General features: G+C 36.2%; 1 protein-coding gene across 5 annotated transcripts in view; it reads right to left on the bottom strand.

Moving 5' to 3' along the window:
- Positions 1-18,540, bottom strand: part of MEF2C (myocyte enhancer factor 2C) — a 124,278-nt gene extending 105,738 nt beyond the window's left edge. For 2 of the 5 annotated variants that reach the window (XM_021380545.1, XM_021380544.1), the window contains exon 1: positions 18,025-18,536. The gene's annotated coding sequence lies outside the window, so the exon portion shown is untranslated. Of the gene's footprint in view, positions 1-18,024 lie in introns of all 5 variants that reach the window. The other 3 variants (XM_021380550.1, XM_021380548.1, XM_021380549.1) reach the window with 3 other exon arrangements.

The following is a 22,875-nucleotide window of genomic DNA, read 5'->3' as shown; positions in this document are numbered from 1 at the left end:
AACTGTTTCCTGATTTACCGAGAAGCTACAGTATGCAGCAGTTCTAAGTGAAAGCATTTGTGGACAATATCTTTCTGATGATACAGTCTGAAAGACCAGGTTGCTGCTTTGTAGTTTTGTTTTTTGTTTTCAACATAAATAGGGTACAATCTTTCTGCCCATGAGGCAGATTCTGCTCATAGGAAGTATGCTTTAAACGCAAGAGAGGAAAAACTCTTTTTGCCTTGCTTGTCCTGGGTATGTAACATAAAGTTTGAGCAAATTTTGAAGATTTGAAAGTTACCTTATTGCCAAGAGATAAGCTGAAAAGTTTCTTTAACATCTGTTTTATCTCTTTGAATTAACTCTTCTCAGGTCCAGAGACACACTGAACCTTCTTGTTCAACATAATCGCAAGATCCTTTGCTGCTTGCAGCGATATGGCCTAAGCATCACTTTAATTGGGATGGAAATTACTGAAATGACTTTAAGAATAAGAGGTTTTAAATTTTTTCAGAACCAGAATGATGTCTCATATTCATACCTTGCCACAGAAACACAAGGTAGATTTACGTTGTGAATTGCAATTTATATTGCTAATTCTAATGCAAAATACTGGAGAGCTTCCATTTTGTTCCATGATATGGATACTTTCTGTACAGGAGGAAACTGCATAGAGAGCTCTAACGCATGTTGTATTTCTGCTGCTTACATTTCATATTTTAACTGTTAAGTTTTCAAATAAACAGAATTATAAGACTTTGGAAACAACAAAGCTATCTGTCTGTTCCTATTTTCACATTTTTTAGCTAACAAACCAAAAATTGGATCAGTTATTGAGATAGTGTATTTGAAAGCTTAATAACTTTGCCAATTTCAAAAATGTTAACATAGTATTAGACAGCTCTAATCAAAGTTATCTTTCAAGATAACTTAAGAAGTGGTACTCCCAAAGGGCTGCTTTGTCTGTAGCCATCTTAACACTGAAGGGTTAATTTCTCTGAATACTATGAATAGTACATTGCAAAATACATTTTTATTCAAAAAATATATTTATAATCAAAATCAGCATCTGTATTTTTGCAAAGAAAAAATTCTAAGATAAATGGAAAGCCATAATAGAATTATCCAGATAATTGGTTACGTACATTTTTGTTTGTTGTATGTAGTGACCCGATTCAAAATGAAACATTGTGAGGTATCTACTATACTCTATAAACATGTGCAACTTCTACTTAGAAGACTTATGCAAGCGGAGCATAGATGGCACACAACATCCAAATCTGAGTGCCATTACGAGTGAGTGGTCAACTCTGACCCTAAACAGAAATTCCCTGTCTCTGTTACATTGTGGATAAATATAACATATTCTTGAGTAATATGTTCGTCCCGTATCATCGGGCAAACAGATAAAGAAAGGATACAATTCTTTTTAAAAGGAGTAAGTTTCTGAAACAAACAGTGACTTCACTAGGGGCAGCATTGGCCCAAGATATCCAATCTGTCATTACATACATTTAAGCACGTGGTATGTACATGTAATACATTTATGGCAGCAGCTCACTTCACAAAAATAGGTTACTTCTGCTCATGAAAGATTTATATCTGGGCTGATACAGCAAAAAAAAAATTGCATCATACCAACACAGAGGGTGGTTCCCTCATTGGAAACATGCTACTGGCAAGGCATGGGAAAGTATTTTCAAGTCAAAAAGTCAATTCTGTTCACACTTTGTAAACAGTAAGAAAATGTAATTTTTTTACTGTTGATTTTACCTAAATTATCCAGTGTATAATCATACAACAAACTAATCCCCTTCAGGATATTATTTTAGTTCTTTTGACGCTGCTGTTAACAGTCTTAGAAAAAATAGATTTAAATGTATAGGACTTACCAACTTATGCTATATATCTGTTTACACAGATATCCTCACCTTACCACTTAAGTATCAATCAATATTTTCTCCCTAAATGTCACAGGGAGTGTAAAAATATTATTCCCTATTCAATACAGAAAAAAGCAAGTGAAATATAAAGATAAGTGCTCTACTCTGTGCTAACATGGAAAAGGAGCTCTCTGCTAACTTTTTTTTCTGCTAATCACCTGATCAGTTTTTCTTGTGGATGATTTTTTAAAGATGGAAGTTGTCAGCTATGTATAAAATGAGAAAGAAACAGTAAGGTCTTCGTATCTTCTCACTCGTGATATATCTGCATATATCTGTATCTAGGATCAGCAGTGATGTCTGAAATGTTCTGAAACTGATGGGAGAGAGCTATATGTAGTAAGTATTTCTGATTTAGAACTTACCATTTGATTTGTCCAATCTGGATGTGTATAAATTTAATGGTTTTTACCATATCAGGTTCCAAGTTGGATCAAGAAGGACCAAGCAAACAGTTTTGAGATTCCTGTACTTAGCGTTTGGATCAAAAAGGAATGTATTGCTATGCTGAACTGCATTTCAGTTTATAATGTTTTTTTTGTTTGCTTGTTCAAGAAAAGTATAATTAAAAGCCTTTAAAAATACGCTTTAAAAAAAGCCATGAGATAAACACAGATTGACATAATGAGAGGATATTACAGTTTTTCATTTAGTTTTTGGCTTTTTTTTCTGCTACTTCCTCAAAGTGTAGATTCTAGTGACATACGAGGATACAAAATCTACTTGTTTAGAAATATATTAAATTTTCCTTTCCACTTTACATAGGCCAAGCTACCATGCTGTGATCTTGGTCTTAAAAATGTAATAGCTAAGTGGTAAAAATGAGTATTTCTGCAGTTGAATTAGCAGCCTAGAAATCTAGCATGAGAAACTATCTGAGGACCCTAATTCCTCTCACCTTCCTTTTTAAGATATGTATAACTGAGCAACTGAAAATATTTGTCTCATGGAAATAAATGTATTAATGATTCCTTCCCCTCCAAATTTTAGGACATATTTAAAAAGTCATTATGATTTGCAGAAACTCTAGAAAGATTTAGCATGTAACAAAAAATAATATTAAGAATATAATAACGGAAACTGGAGATTACAGTCATCTTCTAACCTAACCTGTTTATAAACCAATAAAAAATGTTTGGAATATATACAAATACATAGATATATATACATACATAAAATTCCCACACTGAGATAAACAAATGAATATAAAAATACATACAAAAACACCAAAAAAATACTATATTTCTGAACCATAATACGGAAGGAGTGCAAGTCTAGAACAACAACAGAAGAAAGAGTTTCATTTTATACATGTGAATAAAGAACACCACATGTTTACGGACTGATTATTTTTATGAGGTCTAACTGTGAAGAGAAATTTTGACAGTTTTATTTACATTCTAAGGCATACCCAGAAGCATGCATGTATGGTTTAAAAACCATATATATTTGTATGTAAAGCACACGTATAAATATATATATACATATACATATATACACATGTACAGATACATAAATATATGTACATGATCACAAGAAGTCATTTTATAGAAACCACAAGCCTAGCTAACATTGAAGTCTCCCACTGCACACTGCCTTTTAAACATATATGCCCTACCAAGAACACTGTCTGAAATTATGTCAAGAACAAAAAAATGATGCTCCAAATTCAGAACTTTAAGTACACAAAATCACGCCTTAACAAGAAATAATGTTTAAAATTACATCCTATAAATATAGATAAAATTTCTCTAAATATTTTTTATTTATGTTAATGTATATATGCAGCTACTTAAAAGGCAGACCAGTCACTAAGCTCATTAAATGAGTCTTCAATTTTGGGAATTAATGGAGATTTCCAGTGGCAAAGAATTATCTTTTTGTTTTTTACCTACTGAAAAAAAAAAAAAAGCACTAACAACTCATAGACATCAGCCTCTCTGAAAAAAGTACAATTTGAAGACAGAAGTTAGACCATTAAGGATGAAAATAATAGGATTACAGACAACAATGGCTTGTAAAACAAATTCTATTCTTCAATAAACTTCTAGTGTGTCCATACATATTTAATGTTAACAGTTTTTTAACAGCTCAGACTGTAATGTTAGTTGGCCAATGTGGAATCTTATGATGGGTGGAGGTAGAATGCAAAGCAGTAAGGCAAAATTATGTTTACTAAATTTGAGTTGTTGATTCATTCTCCACTGACAAAGAAACAAAGGGAACACCCCATCACATCGTAAACAGTATTATGCTGGTCAGACACCTTCCAAAAAGTTTAATAAACACACTGACTCATCCTACTGAACAGTGAGAAGAACTGCAATACATTCATAAAAGCAAAAAGACTTGCATTTCTTTTCCTTCTGAATTCTCTGTTTACCCAGGTTTGTTCACCATTAAGTCTCTGAGGTAGAAGCTGTTCACTGTGTTTGCACAATTAATGCACTATAATGTCCCAACCTCTACTCAACCTCTTCCTTACACAAAGACTTTGCACAAGAAGGAACAGATACCCCCGTACACAATATCCATTTATGAAGAATATTCATAAATATGCTTATATTTAAGTCTCCATGTTTTTAGACATTGAACAATGTCTAAAATTCCAATAAATTGGAATACAAAATTTAAAAGAAAACTCAAAATACTTTCTAACTAAAAGTTTTGTTCCAGAAGAAGCAGGACTAGCTGCCACCACTTAAAACAGAGGCAGGTCTGGTGACTTACTGTGACAACATTCCATATACATTATTGTACCTGTATTTTACAAACTAGGAATTAAAAAGAAGCTAACATATTAAACAAATACCCTACTTAACTTGACTCAGAGTAGCCTGGATAAAATCCCATCACTGAAAAATATGTAAAAAAAAAAAAAAAAGGAATTTATTCTCAGTTACTTTTTAGAAAAGAGAATCCTGAATAAGTGACTACAGCAGCATGTTCTGTCACATTCTTTCCATAAACTGAGCCCTGTCAGTGACAGCAAAACAGATTGTGTGCATCTGCTGGGAATGGGCCAGATGACAGTGGAAGAAACACACATGGATACCTTGGCACAACAACTAAAGAAGTGGAAGAAAAATGGTCAGAAAGAAACAGAAAGTTTTAAACTTTAATTAAAATAGGCTCTCTAGCAAAAGAGAAGTTACCTATGAGTCCGCTGCAGACGCTATGTTTTCCTTTAGACTACAACTTTCTAAAAACAACTACATATTTATACCATAAATTATCTTGTTTATTCCCCATGGTACTCATATGGCTACCATTCCCACAGTATCTGGGTTTCACAGAATTTGCCTCAGAGGAATACCATCCTTGTTCTTCAACAAAGTGAAATCCTCATAGTTATTTAAAATAGCTTCTAGAAGAAAGAGTTTCACTGCCTAAATCCATGCTGCCATCCTAAAAACTGGAACATCACAGGGGTTGGAAGGGACCTCCAGAGATCATCGAGTCCAATCCCTGCTGAAGCAAGTTCCCTACAGGAGGTTGCACTAGAAAGTGTCCAGGCTACAAACATCAATAGCACAGCTGACACTTCTGATATATCTGGTCAGGTACACTAGTGCCCTAATGCTAGAGTACTAGCAGGGTGTTCATTTGATGTTAATTTTAGGTGTAACAGTACTTTTGTTCGAAAGCAGAGCTAAACACAGGAAGGATGCTGAGTGACAGAACAAAGGGCAACAGGCATGAACTGAAAAATGGGAAGTTGCATCTGAACATGAGGAGCAATTTCTTTAATGTGAAGGTAACAGAGCTCTGGAACAGGCCGCCCAGAGAGGTTGGGGAGTCTCCTTCTCTGGAGATACTCAAAACCCACCTGAATGCCTACCTGTGTAATCTAGTAGGAAGCCTGCTTTAGCAGGGGGTTGGACTTGATGATCTCCAGAGATCTCTTCCAATACATATAATTTTGTGATACTATGATATGGATCAGGAGCTCAAGATGTTTCTAAAGAGGATCAATGAGTTACGAACTTCAATACAAAACATCTACCACAAATGGTAACTGTATATTCTCATGTAAGAAGAGAATCTGATCTTGAGTTGTAATTGAAAAACACTGCCAGATACTGATTGACCACGACAGCATAACTGCATGCTTATAATCAGGATTGAATTCAGAAATTCCGTGGAGTCTTTATAAAATGTTTTATTTCAGGTGTAAAGTAACCTACATAATTTCCCTTTTCTTTTATCAACTGATGAATCAAAGACATATGGAAGCTTTATTATTATTTTTTTAAATATATAAAACATATATAGAACAGCATTCCAATTACAAGGAAATAAAAATGACTCTGAATTTACACTGATGTTTTACACTCTGTTTTACTTTAAATATCAGGAATAAGATATGACTGTCAGCTGAGTAAAGATTAGTATAGCACCTAATAGTCCAAGCAGCTCAAGTTATCTACTTAGAGCATCTGGAAGCCTCATGAGGCTAACAGTCTCAGTCTATTATATATTTCATATGCAGTGACTACTTAATACTCTGATGGTATTACAGAATCACATTACCGAAATGGAATAATTTGGTATTTATAAAACTCATAAATATATATCATTATATTGTACATTTAGCATCTAGCTGAGGGAAGCTAACATACACTTGCCAAGCAACAGAGAAGATCTAGAACAGTTTATAATGCACTTTTATGTTCCATCTCATTTCAAAATACATGAATGCCAGCTATACATGTACAATTTTAATCCACAAAGGAAATTCTGAAAACTGACTAAATCTGCTTATAATGTTCTTGACCAAAGAAGTGGTAGATTTCTACATACTCTCCTAAGTTTTATCCAGAACAGAAAGTATCTTTTGAAATGTTCTATTCAGATGTTTCTTTTGTTTCTAATGAGTTTGGCAAAAAAAGACAAAGTGGAATTGAGAAAATGAGGTGGATGTTAATTAACAGCGTGAATAATTCTTTATATAAAGCAGTTTTAGAAGGTCATCAAGTCAGTGGAATTACGCTACAATAAACGAACAAAGAACATACTTTCATATCTTGTTATCGCTGTATTACTGCTAATTAAACATTAATACCTTTGCATTTGTGAACTCAGAATTTCCCAATTACAGTGGAAAGAAAAGGAAAAAACAGTACATCTTTTGAATTACGAATTTTACAATTCATAAGCATACTAGTCAAGAATGAATATCAGCACAACCTTTCAACCAGAGCTGTTATTCTTCTTCATTTACTCAAACTTAATAATGCGGTCAGGAAGTCAGGTTTGGATTCACACCCACATATTCAACAGTCACGTTAATTGTTCAAGAAACTGGCTGAAGAGGCATGTGTTCTAGGCCACAAGGTTTTTCGTAAAGGACCACCCAAGCTCCAAAGAAGATGACTGAGAACAGGCACATAATGGCTACTTTTGAAGCTTTTTTTTTTTTTTCTCATAAAGGTTTATTACAGCATTCTAACATACCCTGAGTAATTTATCTCACCCTGAAGCTGTACTTCCTGTCTAAAACAACCTGTAATCAGTCAATTAGCTATTTACACAAGGCTCACTGTCCTCATATTTAAGAACCTTTTCATGTTCCTATCTGAAATTTCAGAGCTTTGCCAGGTGTTGTGTATCTCCACCCAAGAAAAAAACTGAAATGAAAGAAAAAGACCACTAAAAGGCATGAAAGACTGAAAGTTAAGTATTTATAAAAATAGTTTCACATATTTAGATGAATACATTTATGAATGTAAAAATATAAGATGCTTTCTTATAGTGTATTTTGCAGAGTAAAAATAAACTTCAGATAAAGCATTAGGAAACACTGGATGGGAAATAGCTGTTTAAGCCAGTTTTTAAGCTCTATGAGAGACTAGAAATACAGAAGGACTTTCTGAGTAAGAGATAAAAGAGTGCAAGAGACCAACACGGTTGCTAACGAGCTATGGCATTCCAGTGAAATATGACTCAATTACAGCCCTTCATTTGATGAATATTTAATTATCTATACAAAAATGGTATGGCCTTACACTGGGAGACTGAGAGTAACACTCTCACCGAGAACTCCAAAGCCAGCTGATTAAGGACCTTTACGGAAAGACAGAACTGTATTTCTTGTGAACGGCTCCAAATTAAGGGTAGGAATTAATTCAAATCAAGTTTCTCAAATCCTGACTTTGTGATGTAAAAGTTAAATCAGTACTTATACAGAAGAACACGGGACAAATAGCAAACTAAAAAATAAATTTCTTTTTTTCATGTTGCTCTAAGCCTGCCTAATCTATGTAGATACATCCTCGTATCCTGAATTGATTTCACAACATCTCCATGAAGTTTTATATTTTCAATCATTCTGCCTTTGGAGAACTGAGACACTCCATAACAGACTTGCACAAAGTTTACAACTGCATTTAAAATTACATTTAAAGGTTTTGAGTTCCCTTCTTAAATTGTACGCTTCAAGCTGTTGAGCAGCTTCTGCACTTTATTTGCAGACTTTTTAATTTTGCTTCTTTTGCCCGAGATAAAGCACTTGCATCTTTTAGGGACAAGGATTGGTGAATTTTATGTTCAAGATATACCATATATTTTTTAAATCCCCTTTAATTATTATGTTTCATAATTAATATTGAATGATTCCACTTCTCAGTCTTGAAAATCATCACTGATGGCTTTCAGAATCATATTTAAAATTTGGACGACTCTACAGAACTTAATTTACTGTGGTGACTTTGTATTTTTAGATATCTAGTTTAGATCACCATGTATTCAGAAACTGCTCTGTGCATGGGGATGATAGAGGGCATTTATTTAACTCTTCTGCATTTAAGACAAACATTTAACACAACATATAAAAATAGAATGCTGCTCATTCTTTTTTTTTGCAACAATCAGCATGGAAATCTCACAAAACTGTAAGTCCACAGACTTTCTTGTGCTTTTAAAGAGGTCTTTTAGAAGTATCTACCTTGTATTTTGAAATTCTATCTATCAAACATGGAAGCTCTATTTTTAGGATGGTGTTTAAATTACAGAGCAATCTTCTGATCCATTAGCAGAACATCTTCCTCTTTCCGATCACATCTGGAAAACAGGAGAGTGAAAGGAGAGAACAAATTCTTTCTTCCTGACCATCCTGAAAATTACTTTTTATCAGATAACTGGAGAAGTGCTATTCCACGTCTTGTTTGGTGTAGTCAAAAAAGTGATGGTCTCATGACAGGTTTCTCTTCAATCTCATACAGAAAAATGTGGTAGAACATAGTGCTACTGCTTTGCTGACGACATTTAGTGACTCGTAACAGAAGTCAGCACCAGAAAATCACCACTTGTCCAGATACATGATGAGTACCACTCTTCAAAACAGACCAGAATATCTTTCATGTCATGCTTCTTTGCTACATCAGATATTGCTTCATATTAAGTGCAAGAAAAAAAAGGTTAAAAAAGAACACAGTAGTTTTATTGAGAAATACTGGTTCAATGACTGCAGTATTTTTCAAAACAATTACTAGCATGAAAAAAAAAAACCCTAAAAATTTTAAAACACTGCAAAAATACCACTTCAATTATTTTCTTTGCACCTGACATAAGGATTTGCATTACGCCTACAATCACTATATCTTATCCTCAATTCCTTTTTTTAAAAAAACATGAAATTACAAAGATAGACATCAGTAAAGGATGCCACCAAGAGGACTATTTTCCTGATGAACAAAATATGCAATATTGGGCTGGTGACAAATATCTACTCAAAGCATAACTGAATTAAATGTAATTATCTCAATAGAGATTTAGGTACTGGAACTTGTACTGAAGATAGATCCTCATTTTGCTTTATCAAAATCAAGTTTTAGAAAAATCATGAAAACATTAGCACAACTTTCTACTTGCATGCCAATAGAAAATGTAAAAGAATACTGTTTCTGTCCTACGCGTAATTGTTTTAATTGCAACATCAACAATAAAGCAGAAGTGCCAGATCCAAAGATGGAATTAGATTACTGTTACACCAGAAAACATGCACAGATTTCTACCTACCAAGGACAGAGGTAGGTATTATCTGTTTCTACATATGTAATCACAGGCAGTTCTGCATTAATTAGGTAGCTTGCCAATCATTCCATCATGTTTCCTTTTAAGAAAAAACCTGAATATTATTTTCCAATTAATACATATTTTAGAATGTAATTTAAAATTATTTCCAATTGCTACCAACACATCACGTGTAAATAAAATTCCTAGTAACCTAACAAGCTTAGATTATAATTTTTTAATGTCTGCTGAGAAGAACTTCAGTGAAATTCTGCTTACTCTGTTTAGTTTTTAATAAGCCTACCTGTCTATAGGCTCTTACTAACATTTAAGGCCAGATTTCTGAACTCTAAAATTTATGTATGTGTGCTGTGGATAAAGTTACACATTTTGTATGCCACTGCAAGGATGTATTCAATTGCTGGCTCAATTTTTTAGTGTAAAAAAATATGTGTCATGTAGAAGTTTGGGTAAGTGTGCAGTTCCATACTTATTATACATTGCAGTGGAGAAATAAGCTGTTTTTTCTCATTCTACTGCTATATCAGTTCCTTATCTGCACCCTATACACCTAGGCATGATAAAGGAAAAACAGAACACTTCAGTATTCTGAGAGAAAGGATCTCAAGACATAGATTCAAAGATCAGTTCCTCTTACATGTAAAATGCATTTAAACAAGCACTGTTATTATTTTGTTAAGACTGTTGCCCTGTGTCTGCAACAATGAAGGATTACTCATAGCAAGCCAAATTCTATGCACTTCAAAAGGAAATTTGTTTGTAAAAAAGTCTCCAAGTTAAGGTTTTAAGTACAATCACTATGGACTGTCTGCCCTCCTCCATTTGCATGCCATCCTTCCAAACAGTCCATAGCCACATCCTTCCTCATCTTCCCAAATGCCTTCCTCCTATATGCTGCTTCTCCCACTTCTCACATTCAGTGCAGACAGAAGCTGCGCTCAGGACACAGATGGACAGAGATAAAACAGGCCTGAGCAAAAGTGAACAGAACATAATGTCTCCTGTTGGTTTCACAGAGTATCCTCCAACTGTGCTACTAACATTTACTATACAGGTATTCCCAAGGATTACTGCAACCAGAAGGGAGCTCCTGGCTGTGCATGTTTAAAGATAAAAAGTGAGAATGAAAGGGATGCATGGGCCAGCTCTATGGAAAGGCCACAGAGCCTCAGTGTCCAGTTGTTTCATTAAATGCTCCCCCTCATCCCTCCTCCCCCCAGTCATATTAAGGGAACCAAACTCCAAAAAAATGATTTTAAATAATCTCCACTGATGACTTCACATGGATTTTATAAATGAAAAGCACCCTCCTCTAGCCTCTTACATTGGTGGATACATTCTAGAACATTTTAATTTCTATAATGATCCTTCAATAACTAAATTATCTGGATTAAAATAATGCACTATTAGTTCAAATACAATGTCATACAGCAATGTATTTGTCAGCAGGGTGAAGAATTTATTAGAAATCAAATACGTAACACATTACGGTGTTACTTCTTACTTACAAAAGTAATGTTTCAGGTAGACATCCTACATAATGTTTACTTTTGCAGATTTGTTTTATAAACAATTTCCCAATCCTCATGTCCTTTGTACAGATTTTGCTAACAGCTATTGATTGACTACTTAAAAGTAAATAGTAAAACTTAACTGAGCATGGGCTCCACAAATGGCATGATCCCTGTATCTATAAAAGCAAATACAAATGATGTTATTTCTAATTCAGTTTATTTATGCTCACATCTTAATATGATGAGACAGGAAAGACAGCAATGTCTAAGGCGAATTCCTGCACAGGCACATGGTTAATAATAATTCTTTGGATATACTTCACTGAATCAATTACATACTCAAGGACGTAAGAGCAGAAAAAGATCTGTTAGACTGGAATCCAAGTCCAGAATCAGTAGTTCTTTGTAACCTGGGAAAACAGGCACCGGAGTTTTATGCCATCTGTTCAATTCCATCCTGAATCTGTGGGCTGCTTTACAGTTAATTTAAGGCAGTAGATACTGACTTTCCAGGACCTGCAACATTTGCCAGGATCTCTGAAGATCGAAGGCTTGAAGCCCTCAAGTGCCAGGGAAGGTGGTAGACGGCAGAGATAAGTACCTCTATCCTGCTGAAGCAGGTGACTGCTAAGTCACCTGTTTAGTGAACTGCAAAAAGGGCCCGGCTAGAGTCCTGGCTGCTGTAAATACTGAATCTCTCAAGAAAGTTTATTCAATACAATATTAAAATAAAAAAAAAATCTCAAATATTTTAACCAGATTAATTTTTAAATAAATACGGTAATGTACTTCCAGAGTTACCTATGACATATTCCTGTAATCTAAATATCACAGAACTAAAATTATGTAGCTGTTTGGTAAACAAACAGACAAACAAACAAACAAACAAAAAAAAACCAAAAAAAACCTTAGTGGAGTACTGCTTAGCTGTATTTCAGAGTAATAGGTCATAGTCCTACACTTGTACGCTTGAATTGCTCTAAAGATTCTTCTTAACGATTCCTTCTATTTCTTTCAAATTTACTTTCTCTTTGCAAGGGAAGAAGCAATGTAACTATATGAGAAAATGAGATAATTTTATCACTTTTGCATTTTAACTTTTCTTGCTGAAAAAAGGGATACCTTTTCCATACTTTGAAATACTTCCAAGATGTAAGGAAGTTTAAAGTCTTACACAAAAGATAGATCCCAGAATTGCCTTTTAACAGACTAAAATCTATGGGGGAAAAATTGTAATACAAAGAAGGTTGATGACAGTACACAATCCTAAAAACTACATTTCTGTATGTTGTAAAACTAAATAGTGATTCTCATGACTGAGATCAGCACATACGGATTTAACTCTGTATTCACTGGCAAAAGGCTATTTCATGTGTAAGCAGGCACTGAGATTTACAATATGGTCACAGAGAAGACATAAATGTTTGTTACCTGGTAAACTTAAGATTTTTGATTGCAAAATCAGTATCCTTCTCTTTGAAGCTTGCTTAGTAGAACAACTATATCACAAATTCCTTTCTTGAAATTCTTAGAATACCAGGCTATATTTCTGATGTCTTCATTAAATTGATCTCATGCTTTACATAAAACTGTGTAACATTAAAATGTGCTGAAGTGCTCTCAGCCTTAGCTCCTTTTTTATCATTGTAAGATTGTACCTGACAGTTCAAATAGAGAGCTGGGGCCCATAAGTTATATTTTATCACACTGATGCTGGGTAACTTTTTGAAAATTACACCCTCCTGTCAAAGAAATAAAATATTATACTGTTCTATGATATAAATCTAATATAATTGAATTTTTTTTCAGGTATTCACATAAGTTATATGGCCAGACTAAGCTTGTAAGAAAAGGACACTATATTTCAGTCTTTACCAATCCAAGCTGTTTCAATATTTTAAAAACAAAATTGTAAAGTGAATGTTTCACGGATTTGAAAACTGTCCTAATACAGCTTCTTTCTAACACAGTATTGAAATAACCAGGAACAATTTCAAAATGTGATGATTTAACAGTTCTTTAAGGATTGTATTGAGCAGGCATGTCTCAGATTAGTTTTTTTCTTTTCCATTTTACATGGCTGCGTGGCATTTCATGATATTTTAAGAATTTCTACAACTGCATTTACAGGGGCTTACTTTCGGAAACACAATCCTATCAAAACTTTTAAAATTTCTATTTCAGACCCATAGTACAGTTATTCAGAAGTTACTGTGATGTACATGGGAAACAAAAGAAGAAAAGGAAAACAATCTACATATTCTGATATGACATAATCTACAGCTAGACAAAGCAAGAATCAAAGAGAATCAAAATGTGATTTCAGTGTCCATAAAGATGAAACATCTCAATTTACAGGAGTTTCCTGTCTGATTATAACAACACGCACAAAATTAAATACATAAATATTAATTTTATGTATTGCATAAGATGAAGGCAATGAAAAAACAATGTTTACATTTATGGTTGACTCATTAGTGTTTTATTATGTGAAACACTAGGAGGCATCAGTTGGGTAAAAAAAGAGTTTTTCTGAAAAATGGCAAGAAATTAGCATAGAAGTAATCAGCTTGGAATTTTCATATACCCAAATGTTAAAGGCTGAGTATTACAATTAAATTATGCAAATGGCCTGAACTCTTTCTCACGGATAACGGAAAAATTTAATCATAAAGGAATAACATTTTATTTCATAACTATTTTCAAACTAGACTACTATTCTACACATGCAGCACAAGTTATAGTTTTACTTTATATTATGTATTTAAAAATAACTGAATAGACAAAGTAAGGTGACTTACTTGTTTGTTCCTCGGTGTTATACTTTGAGATAAATCCGCAAAGTACTCTCCCTTGTACATAAGCTCTTAATAGGGCAAGTGCTATGAATTTAGTATCATCCCAGGCACTTTTAACAACTTTTAGTTGATACTTCGAGATATCATGTAGGCAAAAATGTTTTTGAAAATTCAAGTACAATTATATCCTACATTTTAATTATATTTCCCAAGGGCGGTGAACAAACAGTGCCTTTAAAATTTTGTATAACAATGCTACAAGTGGCTCCACATTGTAGTATCAAGTAATACAAAACCAGTAAGGTCAAAACTGAATTTTCCTTCAAATTGCATTTAACAATGACTAAGCAACAGAGTTATAGTTGTCTTATAGAATAATCAATTGAAATTGAAGTGTGTCTTGCCATGCTGCAGCAATCAGCTTCTATCTCTGTCCAATCAAAATGACATGTGAACTGCCTAATCCTTCTTTTGTAAGGAACATAAGACTTTGTTGTCACTGTTGGTTTTGTGAATCGCCTCTATAAGCTGGTCTGATTTCCTAAAGATGACAGATCCTGGTGAATAGACAAGCTCTACTGCACTGCAGTAAATGAGAGAGTGAGATTAAGGTGGAGGACTTAAGACACTAGCTTTTAATCACCTGTCCACATGTAACATTGAGCGCCAGGTCTGAGGAAATTACCTTAAAGCTGGCCCCATGGCCCAATCAATTCCGATGTTTAAAAAAGTAGAAAATTAGGAAATTTTTTTATCAGCTTGTCTCTAGCACTGTTACTAGTGCTTACTGACCAGAGCTGTTTGTCTAAGCCCATTCTACTTCTGAAGTAAGATTAGAAATTGTATTTTCAGCTTTTTCAAATACCAGAATACTACCCTTACTCTTAAGGCAAAAATCTTGTACATATTACATATATAATAATTTGCATGCTATATGACTAACTTGTAACAGACCCTAAATGTGAACACAGAAAAATCTTCTGATAATATCACATAGCAAGATTTTAAAAGCTTAAAATACATCACAAATATTACTGCTTCAGTTATTTTTCAAAATGCTGAGGCAGAGGCCATAAACTTCTTGAAACTACATGGCATTTATATAATCTTTAAAATTAAACCTTTATAATCTATGTTATCAAAAGAAGACCACTACATCCCATTTAATTTTTTGATAAACTGAACAATTTAGAATAAGGATGTCCAACAGGTAGAAACAGAACTTAAATATCAAAAAACAAGTGCTTTTTCTTTCCAGCACCTAATACCAGCTCAGGACTTCTTGCTAAATGGGATATTGAAATATTACTTAGCTGTCTCTTAAGATGAACTGAACTGTTTTGCTGAAAAAGAAGTTAAGCTGTTATAGAGAAAAGCAAAATTAAATGAAGCTGGTAAAAGTATTCAGCTCACAACTGCTGCTCAGTTCTTAAGTTACCTAGCATCACAGTTATATTTATCCACTAAATTGAAAGCTATCAAAAACTTTCAGAGGAAAACTTTTGGAAAAAGCTTAAGAAAACTCAGTTTTCTTTGTCTACAGTGCTTTAGATGTCTTTAAAAGCACAACCATTTAAGATAGGTGTCTGTTTCTTTGTTTTAAACATACATGTTGCAAGTATACAGATAAAGAGAGTTTATTTAAGAAATCCCATAATTTAAAGAAAATTCACAGAAGGAAGGTAGGTATTTGTAAAATTTTTCTTCTTAAATTCCAAGATTAGCAGCTAGGGAACATAATTCTAAAATATTTAATCTCACACACAGTATGCATCATTTAGTACCAATTTCTATAAGGCTCTTAGTGCTAAGCTTCCTTTTTTTTCTTATTCAATCAATCTTAAGAAGAAACAAACATATCTGATTCCTGAATTACAGGACATCAAAAAGGACACTCTTTTACCCTCATTCCTAAGAGAACATTAAGACAGGCAAGAGTGCGAGGTCTTCCAGGGGCCTGATCCTGCAAATCATTACTTATGTGACTTCTTCGTTTTCACACAAGTTGTCTCAGCAATGTCAGTGGACTTGCTAAGTACTTTCTGCAGGAATGAAGGTTTTCATATTCATGTCCCTAACTTATCTTCTGATACTATCTATGTAAGGTACAGCAGTAAATATAAACAGCAAGTTTTTCAAATAAAAGGATGTGTACTGTAAGCAACATAGACATCCTGAATTAAGGGATGTTCTCTTAACTTTATCCCCAAAGAAATTTTCTATAACTTCCCAAGGGACTTAAGTGTTAGTACAGACTTCAGTATTAGACCCAATACGAATTATGTATTAATTAATGTAGAAATAGTAACATAACATTTATTTTACTGATAAACTCAAAAATTTTGGCTTTTTTTTTTTTTTAGTCTTGGTATTAGATTCCTAAAATCATATCACAAAAATAACTTACAAGATAACAAATCCCCAAAGTGGCTAATTACCTGAGTGTTTGAACTGGAAATCAGTATATAAAACAGAAGTTAAAACTAGTTCACAGGTGGTTTTATTTCTATACTCTGCCAAGCCTCTAGGGATTAGAATTATTATACTCCATATCAACATCATTAATTTTCAACCTCAATACTCTGGAAAGTGCCAGTAAAAAGAAAACTAGTCACATTTGAATTGGTTTATCATCCATCTTTTAAACTAAATATATGAAACTAGGACATTTGCCATTAAGCTGATCATCAGATACGTGCTAAGAAAATGCATTCTGTGTCAAGACAATGCCTTACTGATCACAAGTAAAACACTGACAAACTGCCTCATTCTGCTTAATTCTCTCAAGTCTTTTGTCTTAAGTTGTAATATATGTTTGACTTTAGGACTCAGGTACTTGTTGATAATAATTATAAACAATAAATAAAATAACTTCTATAAAAGACAATGCTTAGGTTCCAACAATAATTCATTAAGTTTTGTTTGGAATTGTACAGTTAAAAATATTTTTGAGAAAAGGAATTACTGGTTGATCTTTATGCTTTCCTCTTCCAAGCTGACAGAAGGTCACAATAAGTTTTACGGAAAACGCGAAGTATTACACTTACATAAGGCACCAATAGTCTTATAGTCTCCCATTTACATTAAACTTTATCTCAGTGTGTAAGAAACTGTAAAGCAACTAGTACAGGTAGTTACGAAGCTCCCTTGTACTAAAAGAAATAAAGATGACTTAAAGTACTATGTAAAGACCAAAGCATACGATTCACAAAGAGGCACACTGCCTATGACTTAAATTCCCACAGGGATGCAAGGGGTCTTTCCATCTCAAACTTAAGTATTCAAAGGAAAGATGCACAAAGTTAAACAGCTGCAGGCATGCATTACCTAAACTTAAAAACTGGAGAGCCTATAACACAGTGAAGTTTAGGAGCAAGTCAAACTGGATTTCCTTAGGCTGAAAAATCAGGATGTAAGCACTACAAGGTCATAGCATTTGGTGAACAGTTAAAACTAAATATGCTTCAAAACCTTCAGAGTATTAACTAACTTCATCAAAGTTTAAACACGACACTGACAGAGACAATTCTGAAATAATTTGAACAGCCAGTGATTTAAGTACGTTACTGGCCTTAAAAGTTACTTGCAAGCAATTGACAGAACAACCATACTCTTAAAAGTCTGCAGGCAACCTCAATCCCTCACCACATACACTGACTGACACATTCTGCTAACGCAGTAGAAAATGTACATAGGGCTTCCGCACAATGCCCACTATATTTTATTCCGATGCTGAATTTCACATGTACTTACATTATAAACATTTAGCTGTTTGGATGATCAGACTAGTCCTTGAGAAATTTTCCTTTCACAGGAAAAAGAAAAATCCCTTTACTTCTTCCAGCCTTAAATATTCACCACCCAGTTCAACATGCAGCCTCCTTGAATCACACACACAACCTTCAAAGTCAATCCAATAAGCAGCCAGAAGACGTCTGGTGTGTGTGTGTGTGTGTGTGCGCGCGTGTCTGCGTGTGTGCAGCGTGGAGGAGGAGAAAGTGGCTGAGCTGCTGGTCGGATTAAAAGTAACCGGACTCGTCCTGAGAGCGTCCAGGAAGGAAGTGACAGCAGGCGAATGGGAAAAGCCGAGCAGCTCACAGCCTTTGTAACATCGCGGAGGGGAAGGGGGAGGCAAGGAAGGGATTCAAACTACACGCCTGACGAGGTGTCCTTGTCTGCTTCTCTCCCTCTTCCTCCCTTTTCTTCTCCTTCTCCGTGCCTCTATTTCTCTCTCTCTCACGATCCCAAACGAATGACTCTCTCCTCCCGAGCTGGAGAAATAATCAGTTTCACTCTTGCAAAAAGGGGGCGGGATCACATCCCGAAAGCGTTTTAATAAAACAAACATAGAGCAGCAGCAGCGGCAGCAGCTCCTTTCCTTGCCCCTCTAGTCTAAACTAGATTGATAAATTACTCCACTACACTACTTTAATTATGTATATGGTATGCAGAATAAATCACTGAACATCAGCACCTCAATCAAGCACTTTTTAAATGATAATTGCATCTTGGGTGAATCAATCTTTCCATTCCTGACATTTTGCTAATTTTAGTTTTACGGTGGGGGTAATGGCATATGCCACACGCAAACCTAACGACAATCCTTTATTATACCGGAGGCAACACGGCGAGCCGGTGCGTATTTTCCCCCTTCTGGCGGGGTGCAGTAGCGTGCGAACGCAGCTCCCGCAAGGTCCGGGGCACAAACACAGCCCGGGTCAGCTCAGACGCTGCGCGCCGAGTTTGCGGCTAGCGAGATAGGAAAGGGCCGCCGGGTACCCGGCGGCGGCAGCAGGGAGCGCGGCAGCCTGCGAGCGTGAGCCGCGGGGCGGAGGCGCGTTGGGATGAGCGCCGTGACATGTGGCACCCCCCCCGCGACCCCGCGGCAGGGAGGGTCGGGCGGGCCGGCGGCCGGCTGGCGCAAGGGAGGGCGGCGAGCCCCTCGGAGGGGCTGTCACCGCAGCGCCGGGCCAGCTGGCTCCTGCTCCGCCTGGGGACACCGCCGAAGCGGCAGCGGGGAGCGGGCGCTGGGGGTCTGCAGCCCCTGCGGCGTTTCTTGCCGCTTCTCCTCGCACCTTTGCCGGGCGCTGTCTCCGGAGCCCCCTGTCTGCAAAGCCGCCCAACTTCCCAAACTCACTAGGCTTTGCATCCAGTTGGTGGTGACTTCGCCGCGGAGCAGAAGCGGACCTGGTGGCAAAGTTTGGGGCAGCACCGCCTTCAGCAAACAGGAACGCTGGTCAGATAAAAGCCCGTTTGCCTAATTGCACTGGCCAAATTAGGTCCAAATCTCAGCCGGCTGTCTGAGATAGGCTCTTGTCACACTTATCCACAGAAAAGCAGTATTCCCCAGCGCAGTGTGTAAAAAGGCAGGGTGTTTTTTGTAGGTTCAGTTGCTTTTAAACCAGACCGAAAGGTCTGTACTGCATGTGCACTTGAATCCAAATTAGGCATACATAATAATTTGTGAGCAAAACTGGTCTTTGCAGATACTTGATTATATTTTCATGTAGATAGCCAACTTCTACAACCCTTTGAGCAGCAGGGGAGTTTACTAAGGCACAGACCATTATTTTTATGACAGATTAAAATACTGGAAATAGGAACAGCATGCATGATAAAACCAAAACACTGAATTCAAACAACAGTGATAAATATATATTTGTTTTATTCTATTACAGGTTCTTGGTCTTGCGGACTTTTCCCCTACAAACATCTCCTTGGGCCACAGACCTACTTTGGAAGCTCCACATTTGACAGTGAATAAATATCTTCTACTATGCTTCTTAAAACATGGATGTTCAAAGCATGGTCAGAGCAAAACAAAGCTCTAGCAATTGCTCTCAGCTCAGATCCCTACTAAGTACTCTTTACTGACTAGGAGTCTCCACTGTGCCTTACTCACTGTCTTGATGAGATTTAGATACAGAGAATGGACAACTCTTAACTGACAGGCAGTTAAATGTTACAAAATGCACTCACAATGACAGTAATACTGATGTGCCTAGAACCATCAGGTAGCCAGACATGAGCCAAGCGCATTCTATATAGTGACAGGCACATTAACTTGGGAGCGTTAGCAGTGGAGTCCAGGTAGTATCAGGGAGGATGAACTTTCTCAGTCACAAGTTTGGTATGAAGTGTGCAGCAGGAAAAGAAAACAGTGTGGAATAGTTATATGGACTGACCGTTATGCCACTTCTGCAGACCATTTTAGTCTCCCAGCACAGCATCCAGCTTTCCACTAATGCTCATATTTTCTTAGTGGCAAAACTGTAAAAGTGTGCTAAGGCTTCATGCTTTTGTGCTAACTGAAATGACTGTCATCTGCTTTACTTTGTGCAGGATATGTAAGTTTCCACTTTTCTGGATAGTTGATAACAAAGCTCTTCAACTGGCAAGACAGAACTTGAGTACTATCATGTTCTAAAAGTAATTATCAGAATAGGCAAGTATTTCAGAAAGTAAAATATACAGCAGCTTAGCACATTTACTACATCTCCATGTGGGCACTGGTGGCCTAATCTTTAAACAGTTGTGACCTTCGCATACCTAAGTATCTTAAAGCCATGCCAAGTTTTTGTCGTGAGCACAGTTCATCAAATCCATGTAAAGGACACCTTGATTTTTAAATCAGGGTTCAGATGCTAGATGGACAAACAGATATGAGGAAATGGATCATGCTTTCTCACTTATATCAGGGTTAGATAAGGCATGAATTTGTGCAATATCTTTTGAAGTGTTTAGGGTTTTTTTTTTTTTTTTATTTTGCTGCATTTAATTTTAAAGCCTGGAATAATTTCAAACAGTGAAAAACCTTTGTTCTGGTTTCTGTACTTGTACTGATGCTCCTCAAATGCATCCTTTCCAAATTTCTGACAGAAGACTCAAATCTGTGCTTTTTTTTTTTTTTTTCTGTTGACAGGAAGTGTCAGTGTCATGTGTAGGTCTGCTGACAATTTTTTTTTCTCAACGTCTCACCTGAGGCATACAGTGTTTTAAGCAATGACACATCAGTCAAAATGCAGTAACTACAAAATCAGACCTCTAAAGTTTTATCAAAGAGTGAAGTGTGTCCAAGTATCTCTTTCCCTTACAAATGTGATTATCTCAAGGTGGGCTTAGAAAACAATCCTTTGAAGATGATTATCAAAGTCCATTTTTGTTCTTTTATGGATACTGAACATATCTTTCCCTTAGGAGAAATGAGATTGCCGGCTAACATCTTTTAATGATGTTTAAACTGAAAAGTGGTAAGGTTACTATGAAATGATCCACCTCCTTTGCGTCTTAACCCCAGGGTGGCTTGCTTTCTATTTTCAGTTTTAAGTTCTGCTCAACCCCACTCCACTCCACGCCTCGCTCTCCTCCACCACCTCCCCATCTTGTAAGAGCAACACAGTATAACACTTCTTCCCATGTCTGGCTGCTTTTAAACTTGGCCCACGCTGGGTGCAGTGCTTGAAGTGAGCTTTACAAAATTATTTTAAAGTGAGCTGGGGCGGTTGCCACAGCAACCCACCCTGAGAGAAATTGAGGCTATAGATTAAACTACCCCACAAGATTATTCAACAGAACTGTATTTGTTCTTCATTCATTCAGAATATTCCTTCAATCCATATGCGTTTATAATGAAAAAAAAAGACATAAACTCAGATAATTTCAAGGATACACATTCCAAGAGCACAATTTAAATGCCTTGTAAAGAGCTGAAATGTACACGGTTCTTTGCAAAATCATTTAATTGCAAAAAAAAAAAAAAAAAAAAGAATTGCAAGGTAGGCACAGCTGACACACAAGCTTTAAATAAAATGGCATACCATTACTAAAATGGTCAAGCAATGATTACAGAAAGCCTTTGTCACAGGTGTACATGTGAGTACATAATACAGCAGACCATGCTCTCCAGGCTTTGCTTTTAGCATTAAATCTGAAAACAATAAATAGTACTTTGTAATATCAAATGCAATAAATATTAAACACTCACCACATACACCCTCTTTATGGTCAAAATCATCCGCCTCCAATGCTTTACTTAATCTTTCCCATAGTAGTTACTTCACAGTTTACAATTCTTGCACGGCACCTTGGATGTTTAAAAGCACAAAAGCAGCATATTATTAAAATGCAAACCCATTGCACTTAAATATATGCAAGGAGATTTATGAAACAATTTCTATATAAAGCACTTGAGCCTTCACTGGTGTGCACTTAGGACTGAAAGGAGCATCAACGCAGAGCAACGTGAAGTTTTCGGGAACTGTATCGGAATCCTGCACGGGAAGGCTGCACTACCAGTACCTGTGGGAGTGCACAGACCTCCGGCTGTGCTCATCTACCAACAGGTAGTGCTTCAGGTTTGGTGTACAGTTTGGTAATATGATAAAGGCCGATTTGAGACACGCTCAGATGTCAAACCACTGTGCCCGGCCCTGGCGGTGTGTCGCCGGCACCCTTCTCAACACTGGGGTTTATTTAACATTCTGCCAGCGGGCGGATACACGGCCGGAACCGCACCGCGCGCAGGTAGGCGCCTGCCGCCATCTCCTCAGGCGCCCGCCCGCCGCTCGAGCGCCCCTACCGCGGTCCCGCGGGGCGCCCCGCCCC

This window comes from Numida meleagris, chromosome Z, assembly GCF_002078875.1.
Source record: "Numida meleagris isolate 19003 breed g44 Domestic line chromosome Z, NumMel1.0, whole genome shotgun sequence".
In the NCBI taxonomy this organism is placed as follows: Eukaryota; Metazoa; Chordata; class Aves; order Galliformes; family Numididae; genus Numida; species Numida meleagris.
The sequence above is the reverse complement of the archived record's forward strand: the minus strand, read 5'-3'. Positions and strand labels throughout refer to the sequence as shown.